Source organism: Pseudophryne corroboree, chromosome 6, assembly GCF_028390025.1.
Source record: "Pseudophryne corroboree isolate aPseCor3 chromosome 6, aPseCor3.hap2, whole genome shotgun sequence".
Lineage (NCBI taxonomy): Eukaryota > Metazoa > Chordata > Amphibia > Anura > Myobatrachidae > Pseudophryne > Pseudophryne corroboree.
In genome coordinates this window covers 318,753,131-318,763,481 of record NC_086449.1, presented here as the reverse complement: position 1 = coordinate 318,763,481, position 10,351 = coordinate 318,753,131, and the positions used below count along the sequence as shown (strand labels likewise).

General features: G+C 45.7%; 1 long non-coding RNA gene across 1 annotated transcript; it reads right to left on the bottom strand.

Moving 5' to 3' along the window:
• Window positions 1-9,428: 9,428 nt before the first annotated feature.
• Window positions 9,429-10,150, bottom strand: LOC134935226 (uncharacterized). Its single transcript, XR_010179999.1, has 3 exons — window positions 10,062-10,150; window positions 9,728-9,902; window positions 9,429-9,629 (listed from the first exon to the last, which is right to left on the bottom strand). It is a non-coding gene; the product is annotated as an uncharacterized LOC134935226 (long non-coding RNA).
• Window positions 10,151-10,351: the final 201 nt, after the last annotated feature.

Below are 10,351 nucleotides of genomic sequence, written 5' to 3'. Positions count from 1 at the left end.
GGTTTTTATAGGATTAACATTTAATTTAATGCATATGATAATTTCTACCCTCTTCGTTATTTATACTTACTGCCTTTTAATTTCCTAATATCTTTTTATTGTATTGTCACTATTGAAAATATCTCTTGTATTTATTTATTATTAGCAGTTTCTTATATAGCGCAGCATATTCCGTTGTGCTTTACAAATAGAATAACAGTTGTAGAACAAAACTGGGCAAAAACAGACAGACATATGATGTATGTGCTTCTTAATAATATTATTTATCTCTTTTTATCTCTTTTATATTTTTATCCTAAGTAATATGGATTTTTATGGACTTTTTGGACAAAAATGCTGTGACTCATCAATATATTAAACTTCCTGGAAAGAATCCAGTGGAACCCATAAAGATCTATGTGAAACAAAACTTCCAGTTTCCAGTTGGGAACAGGGGGACGCACAGTGGAATGCTGGGGCACCATCTGTTTCCTGCATTCACCGTGATGTATCTTTTGGCCGCTGCAAAATCACATAGATGGCAGGAAAAAGCCGCAACATCACCTTTGGTTGTGGTAAAATGCAGCGAAAGGTGGGAAATCTGATCACCACCTAGGGAATTGTCCTTGTGTGCTATATGAGTATAAATAGGGATTCCAGGAGACATGCCACCATACTTCTGATGAAGGATTTATCAATCTGAAACTCGTTAAGCATTTGGTGACTGTGACATTTGTGGGGTGTGCACTCTTCAAATTTCCCCGTGGGAACACTGGTAGAACCTATCTTAAGGACAATCCAGGACAGTTTGGAAGCTGAAAGAGGGACCCCTTGACCACCCTTTTTTGGTGATATGCTCTTGTTTTATGTCTTTATGTGAGTGTGATGCACTAATAAATTGTCTTTTAATCTTGACAATGCTGCACTATGGTCCGATTCTCTCTATTTGTTTTTGAGATTTATCTACATTAGAGGGACTGACCATAAAGGATTCTAAATGAGGTGCATTTGAAGAAAGACACATAAGCCACCTTTTTAAAGTGAATATCCTCTTAAAAAGAAAGTAAGACCTATATTGACTATGTTTTGAAAATATTTGGAGAGACTATTTTTTGGACCAGTGTGGAATTGTTTTGAAGATTGGCTACTATGGGCAACTTCTCCACTGGTCCACTTCTCCACTCTTTTCACTGATTGATTCATGAACCCATCAGTTTAGACAGCTGCTCCCTGCAACCTTTGGATGAAAAATGAAAAATAAATAAATATAGTTTTGAGTTGAACATTAATGATACAGTATTAATGGTCATGTAGGAATGAAACTAAAACAAAACCTAAAATTTTCATGATTTTACATGTTTTTAACTATTTTAAATAAAATCCGATGCTAATACCAAAACCAAAACATTCAAGGAATTGTGGGCGAAGCCAAAACACAAAAATGGTTTTAAAGCCAAAACCAAAAGACTGATCACCAAGATAAAATATCTATGGATGTGCATAGTTTGAAAGAGGTGACTACCCACTTTGAAACAAGGGTGCTCCCGTTTCTGCTGTTGCTATAATGGGAGAGATGTACAGTATTAGTTAAAAAACAATCCTTAATAGAGTACAGCATCTCTCCACCTGTAATCGATACTGGTAAGTAAAGTAAGTTGTTTTTTTTTATTAAAAGTGGTTTTCTATGGACAATGATTGAGACTCATACTCTGCAGTCGGAAGGTATACAGTATGCAGAAAATGAACCCCACTTATTCTCTGCTGCAAAACGGTTACGTTTGTTTGAATCATTCTAAACATCTGTGGATTACAGATGCCTATTCTGTCATATATTGCTAAATCAGAATTATATAAAACATTTTACTTCCTAAATTCAAACATACAGATGTGTCCACTATTACCTTTCTGAAAAAAGTATCATGGCCTGCCGTTCATGGCACGAGATAAGATTTCCTCTTAAGATATAGACGGCAAGCCATGTGTATCTCCTCTGAAATATAGTGCAGTACCACTTTTCAGACAGCAGGTGGCATTTTCAGAAACTGAGCAAGCAGAAAGTCTGATAAAGAGATTCTAGAGGGAGTAGTTCAGACCTGATTCTAGCAGCATTTTATTTGCAAATGGGCAAAACCATGGGGGTCATTCCGAAATGATCGCACGCTAGGTTGTTTTACAGCGGTGCGATCAGGTCGAAACTGCACATGCGTATGCACCTCAATGCGCATGTGCGTCGTACGGGTACAAAGCGGATCATTGCTGAGCAATGGATTTAACGAAGAATCGATTCGCACAGCAGATCGCAAGGAGATTGACAGGAAGAGGGCATTTGTGGGTGGCAACTGAACGCTTTCTGGGAGTGTTTGGAAAAACGCAGGCGTGTCCAAGCGTTTGCAGGGCAGGTGTCTGACGTCAATTCCGGACACGAACAGGCTAAAGTGTTTGCCCCGAATTTACATCTGACACCCACCCTGCAAACGCATTGACACACCTGCGTTTTTCCAAACACTCCCAGAAAATGGTCAGTTGACATCCACAAATGTTTTCTTCCAGTCAATCTCCTTGCGATTGTCTGTGCGAATGGATTATTCATTAAATCCATTGCTCAGCAACGATCCACTTTGTACCTGTGCGACGCGCCTGCGTATTGCGGGGCACACACATGCGCAGTTATGTCCTGATCGCAGCTCAGCAAAACAACCTAGCGTGCAATCAGGCCTGCATGACCCCCATGGTTTTGCCCATCTGCTAACAAAATTGCAGCTATGGGGTGTCATTCCGAGTTGATCGTAGCCCTGCAAAATTTTGCAGGGCTACGATCAGGAACAGAGACATGCGGGGGATGCCCAGCACAGGGCCAGTCCGCCCCGCAGGTCAGTTACGCCCCCCCCTGCAGAAGTGCAAAAGTATTGCACAGCGGAGATGCTTTTGTACTTCAGGAGTAGCTCCCGGCCAGCGCAGCTTTAGCGTGCTGGCCGGGAGCTACTCATTACTACACGGCCCGCAGCGGCTGGTCAGCAGCAGCGATCGGGTCAGAATGACCCCCATGAGCCGTGTGTGCAGGGCAATTTATCCATCATGCACACGGGAATATCAGCTGCAGCAGCTAATTGTGAAGTATTAATATTTTTCAAATACATCTCTCATACTAACTTCCAACATGTACCTGGCTCAATGTTGCCTATATGTTTAAAAAAATCTTTTTCCTTGTGATTGATAATGTGCTGATGAAGAGTTCATACAAACTCCACACAGAGATTCAATATAGAAATTATGGCCCTCATTCCGAGTTGTTCGCTCGCAAGGCGAATGTAGCAGAGTTACACACGCTAAGCCGCCGCCTACTGGGAGTGAATCTTAGCTTCTTAAATGTGCGACCGATGTATGCGCAATATTGCGATCACAAACGAGTTAGCAGTTTTAGAGTAGCTTCAGACTTACTCTGCCTGTGCGATCAGTTCAGTGCTTTTCGGTCCTGGCTGACGTCATAAACACACCCAGCGTTCGCCCAGGCACACCCACCGTTTCCCCGGCCACTCCTGCGTTTTTTCCGGAAACGGTAGCGTTTCCAGCCACACGCCCCTAAAACGCCGTGCATCCGCCCAGTAACACCCATTTCCTGTCAATCACAATGCGATCGTCGGAGCGATGAAAAAGCCGTGAGTAAACTTACTTTCTTCATAGTAAAGTTACTTGGCGCAGTCGCAGTGCGAACATTGCGCATGCGCACTAAGAGAATTCTCACTGCGATGCGATGAAAATCTCCGAGCGAACAACTCGGAATGAGGGCCAATGATACTAACTAAAAGGCACTATTGATACTTGTCATTTTTTGCAATTGTTTGGTGGTTAAGGTGTGAGTAGAGAGAATTTTTGGTATTTCAATACCACATATATTTCACTGGGATCCGGTCTGAAGATCGACAGTGTCTGCCATACAAGTGGGTGCTGCGTCTGTCTGCCACAAATCGGTCCAGCGCTGAGGCTGTGTTGCCATAATAAGTCACTGGGTGCTCTGTGTGCCATACACGTGGGTGCTGCACCTGTCTGCCACAAATCGGTCCAGCGCTGAGGCTGTGTTGCCATAATAAGTCACTGGGTGCTCTGTCTGCCATACAAGTGGGTGCTGTGCCTGTCTGCCACAAATCAGTCCTGTGCTTGGGCTGTGCTCCATAATAAGTCACTGGGTGCTCTGTCTGCCATACAAGTGGGTGCTGTGCCTGTCTGCCACAAATCAGTCCTGTGCTTGGGCTGTGCTCCATAATAAATCACTGGGTGCTCTGTCTGCCATACAAGTGGGTGCTGTGCCTGTCTGCCACAAATCAGTCCTGTGCTTGGGCTGTGCTCCATAATAAATCACTGGGTGCTCTGTCTGCCATACAAGTGGGTGCTGTGCCTGTCTGCCACAAATCAGTCCAGTGCTTGGGCTGTGCTCCATAATAAGTCACTGGGTGCTCTGCCTGCCATACAAGTGGGTGAAGAAACATGAGACCCAGGGCCTGATCAGCCATAAGGCTGCAGCCTGGATTGCTGAGTCCTGGGGGGGCGCAGCACTGGCACAATAGATGCTTAGGCTCTACCTACTACTGGAAGCTGCAGATTCCATGCAGATCGCATTGGAAGACGGCCCTTATAGGAGACAGATGCCAGGGGTATTACTAGACCATTACCCAGCGCTACCCAGAATGAGCATGTAACCCCCTGGCTCTAAGCATATAACCCCTATGGCAAAAAGCATATGTAACCCCTGGCAACGAGCATGTAACCCCTGGCCACGAGCATGTGACCGGGTCAGACTTCCGGTCAGCAGAGTCAAGGATGCCGGTGGCTTCTCCTCCCACCTCTAGCCACCAACAGCACCGTGGGCAGCTACATGGACATCTGTATGTGCAGGGCAATTTATCCATCAGGCACACGGGAATATCAGCAGTGGCAGCTAATTGTGAAGTATTAATATATCTCCAATACATGTGGGAGTGCCAGTAGTGTCCTCGGTGCAGAGGTGTAGGTGGTGTAATCAGTGCAGGAGGGCTGGCAGTATCCCCAGTGCAGGAGTGTCAGTAGTGCGGGAGATGTCCTCCTTGCACTTGGTTGATGGTACAGTGGACACTTCTGGCACTCCCGCACTGCCAGCACCCCACTGCCCTCTTTTTTGGAGGCACAAGTATTATTTATATATTTTTAAAAAGATTATTATTATATATATATATTTTTTTTTTAATGGGATGGGAAAAAAAACCCCAAAAATTGCGTGGGGTCCCCCCTCCAAAGCATAACCAGCCTCGGGCTCTTCGAGCCAGTCCTGGTTCTAAAAATCCAGGGGGAAAATGGACAGGGCATCCCCTGTATTTTTAAAACCAGCACCGGGCTCTGTGCCTGGTGCTGGTGCAAAAAATACGGGGGACAAAAAGAGTAGGGGTCCCCCGTATTTTTTACACCAGCATCGGGCTCCACTAGCTGGACAGATAATGCCACAGCCAGGGGTCACTTTTATACAGTGCCCTGCGGCCATGGCATTAAATATCCAACTAGTCACCCCTGGCCAGGGTACCCTGGGGGAGTGGGGACCCCTTCAATCAAGGGGTCCACCCCCCAGCCACCCAAGGGCCAGGGGTGAAGCCCGAGGCTGTCCCCCCATCCAAAGGCTGCGGATGGGGGGCTGATAGCCTTGAGAAAATTGAAAGAATATTGTTTTTTCCAGTAGTACTACAAGTCCCAGCAAGCCTCCCCCGCAAGCTGGTACTTGGAGAACCACAAGTACCAGCATGCGGGAGAAAAACGTGCCCGCTGGTACCTGTAGTTCTAATGGAAAAAAAATACCCAAATAAAAACAGGAGACACACACCGTGACAGTAAAACTTTATTTCACACATGTCGACACACACATACTTACCTATGTTGACAGTGGCGTAACTAGAAATTTATCTCCCCCAAGCCAAAAACTTCTTCGGCGCCACCCCCCCCCCATCCCCCATAATTGGGAGGAATAAAGGGGTAAATATGCGCGCGCCAGCAAAAAAGGGGGCGTGGATTCGTTGGGATGGGCGTGGTTTCGTTGGAATGGGCGTGGCATTGCAGGAAAAGACTACCTTATACCCCAGTTTTGCAACCTGCACGCCCAGACGTTGGCCACATGCGCGCGCCAGCAAAAAAAGGGGGCGTGGATTCGTTGGGATGGGCGTGGTTTCGTTGGAATGGGCGTGGCATTGCAGGAAAAGACTACCTTATACCCCAGTTTTGCAACCTGCACGCCCAGACGTTGGCCACCACAGGAAAGAAAAATAATCCTGATTCATGCCCCTTACATTATTTGTAATTTTTCCTCCTTATAGTAATGCCCAGTATACATTATGCCACATACTGCAATGGCCCTTAGACAGTATGCCACACACAATAATGCACATGACACAGTATGTACACACCATAATGCCCCTGACACATTATGCCACACACCGTAATGCCTGTGACACATTATGACAGGAATCGCAATGCCCGTTATACATTATGCTACACACTGCACTGCCCCTGATACATTATAGCACATACAATGTCTGTGACACATTATGACACACACTGCAATGTCCGTGATACATTATACCACACACTGCAATGCCCGATACATTATAGCACATACAATGCCTGTGACACATTATGCCACACACTGCAATGACCTTGAGACATTATACCACAATGCCCGTGATATAGTATACCATACACCGTAATGCCTGTGACACATCGCAATGCCCGTTATACCCTATGCCACACACCGCAATGTCCGTTATATATTATGCCACACTGCAATGACCCTGAGACATTATACCACATACCACAATGCCCGTGATATAGTATACCACACACCGTAATGCCTGACACATTATGACACACACCGCAATGTCCGTGATACATTATGCCACACACTGCAATGACCCTGAGACATTATACCACATATCACAATGCCCGCGATATAATATACCATACACCGTAATGCCTGTGACACATTATGACACACACCGCAATGTCCGTGATACATTATGCCACACACCGTAATGCCCATTACACATTAAGTCCTACAGTAAGGCTTCTAATTACTTTTCAATTACCTGCTCGTTGTCAGGGGTTTCATGCACTGGGTGTCATGCTCGTTGCCAGGGGTTTTATGCTCTTGGTTCCATGCACGGTGCCAGGGGTTTTCATGCTCAGGGTGTCATGCTCGTTGCCAGGGGTTTCATGCACTGGGTGTCATGCTCGTTGCCAGGGGTTTCATGCACTGGGTGTCATGCTTGTTGCCAGGGGTTTCATGCACTGGGTGTCATGCTCATTGCTAGGAGGTAGTCCTTGTTGCTAGGGCTGTGCTCCCAGTGCCACATATGTCTCCAGTGCCAGATATTCCCCCACGGTGCCAGGTACTCACATGCCCCCAGTGCCAAATATAGCCCCCCCCATGTGCCAGGTACACATATACCTCCCCAGTGCCACATTATCCCCAGTGCCAGATATTCCCCCACAGTGCCACATTTGCCCCCAGTGCCAAAATATGCCCCAGTGCCAGATATTCCCCCCCAGTGCCACATATGCCCCGTGCCAGATATTCCCCCCCCAGTGCCACATATTGCCCCCCCCCCAGTGCCACATATGCCCCAGTGCCAGATATCCCCCCCCCCGTGCCACATATGCCCCAGTTCCAGATATTCCCCCCCAGTGCCACATATGCCCCGTGCCAGATATTCCCCCCCAGTGCCACATATTGCCCCCCCCAGTGCCACATATGCCCCAGTGCCAGATATCCCCCCCCGTGCCACATATGCCCCAGTGCCAGATATTCCCCCCAGTGCCATAAATGTCCCCAGTGCCAGATATTCTCTCCCCCCCCCTCCCTGCCAAATATGCCCCCAGTGCCAGATATTCCCCCCAGTGCCATAAATGTCCCCAGTGCCAGATATTCCCCCCAGTGCCATAAATGTCCCCAGTGCCAGATATTCCCCCATTGCCAGATATGCCCCCTCAGTGCCAGATATGCCCCCTCAGTGCGTCGTTCCCCCCCCCCTTCCTCCTCCGCCGCCGCAGCCGCCGCCGCTCCCCTGCTGTTAGGAGGGACACAGAGGGCACAGTGCGCGCCTCTCCTGTGTCTCCGGCGGCCGCGGGTCATTGTAATAAAGGAAGTGCTCACGAACGGCACTTCCTTTATGAGACCCGCGGCCGCCGGAGACCCAGGAGGGACACAGGAGAGGCGCGCACTGTGCCCTCTGTGTCCCTCCTAACAGCAGGGAGGAAACGAGACCGCAGACTGACATGCGGACGCTCGTCCGCATGTCAGTCTGCACTAAATCAGTGGCGCCCCCGCAGCCCCTCGCCCCCAAGCCACCGCGAGGGCTGCGGGGGCAGTAGTTACGCCACTGTATGTTGACTGTTTTCTGCCCAGCGATATCGGTGATCACACGGGCTCAGCAAGATCACTCAGCACATAGAGCTGCACCAGCGATGTGTGCTGAGCGATCTGTCACTGCCCGTGTTTGCAATAGAGAAAACATGGGTGATGACTAGATCTTTCAAGCATGCAGGGACGCACATCACTATCGCTATAGTCCATACACACATAGAGATTTGTGCTGTATTTCTAAGTGACTCAGCAAATCAATTAGAAAAGCAGCCCAAATCGCTATGTGTGTGTGATCGTATTCAGGTCATTCTGATGTACAGTATTGCCAGCTTTAGAGTCCAGTTCTTAATTGTATAGGTGTGAAAATCTCAGTGTGAGAGGCCTTTGAAGTAGATTCCTTGGGGAATAGAGTTACAGCACAGTAACGTGTATTCTGGGTGGGGGAAGGGCTGCTGTCCTGGAATTTGAAATAAACAGTGAACTTTTAGCAATTCAGAGCCTCAGTTTATTAATGCAAAAATTGGGGTTATTTGTTACTCAGAGCACAGAGGTGAATGAAGTCTAAAGTGACATTAAAGAATAAGTTAATTAAAACCTAATAGTGCTACAAGGTAATGGAACATATTATAAGACTTTGCAATGATAAAATAATTCCAACTAAATAGTATAAATATACTGTAAGTTAGACAAAACTGAATGCAATCACTTGGATGCTTTGTACAATCCATACACAATTACAAAATACAGTGTTGCAGAGGTGACTACTTTTTTTTTTTAAACAATTTTCAAGATTGCATAACAAATGTAATACTAGGGTGAAGTACATGTTACAGATAAAATATAACAAATTAATTAATTTAAGCAGGTAGTCTAATTTTGATATTTCAAGCATTTGCAGAAAGGATGAGTACGATAGGTAAAGGGCCCTTTATGCAAATTCTATGCATTATTCGTTTGCGTACTGTCTTTTTTGATGTGTCGACATATGGCCTGTCGACCAATATTGGTCGACCTAATGACTGTTGACCTTCTTTTTGTCGACAATATGATCCATTCCAATTACATGCAGCTGGCTTGTCCATTTCTTTCTATAATCACTGGCAGCACAGAAAATAAATGGTCTACATAATTATTACAGGTCTCCAATGTAAGTACGTTTTTCCAAAATGTATTGATGCCATCAATCAGTTGCTCTTTTGTCCTTGGCCTACATTGAGAACGAATATAACTTTTCATTTGAGACCACACTAGCTCGATAGGATTCATGTCCGGTGATCTGTGAAAAGTCAATAAAGGGAGAGAATTTAAATATGGAATATTTGGCATTTCATGCTTTACAGGAAGCATCAGTCTACAGGGCAAAACTGTACTTACTCTGGTGGTGTGCGTTACCAAATGATGCCTTTTTCCTCTATGAATTTGGCCGAAGCACTATGTTTTGGATCATTGTCCTGGAACATTCGATGTCCAGATGACCAATACTTTCTTACATACGGCACTAAAGTATCATTAATGATCATGGACTGGAAGAATGTTTTATCCATGATACCTGACGTAGAACAATAAAAAAAACAGGATTTTATATACCTACCAGTAAATCCTTTTCTCGTAGTCCATAGACTTACAGTAGTCACTGGACAGTAGTTCTAAATAGAAAATATTGAAAAACAACATAGTAATGTACATTACTACTGTACTTTATATGTACCTTCAAAAATTAAAATTGGTCCTGGGCCTCTGCGGGAGATACCACCCCACACATGTACTTTTAATGGGTGCTTTGGAGATGGCTTAAATGATAAATGGCCACGTTTGCGGAAGGACCTCCTTGCAAACCTCTCAAGTGCTACAGAAGTTTCATCTGTAAATATGACATTGTCAAAATTTTCTCCAATAGCAATCCATTGACGAGCCTGTTGAACTCTCTTTTCCTTGTTAACATCTCTAATCATGTGAGTCATCCTGTGAAAGGAATGTAAAATGGGATACAGTTTACAG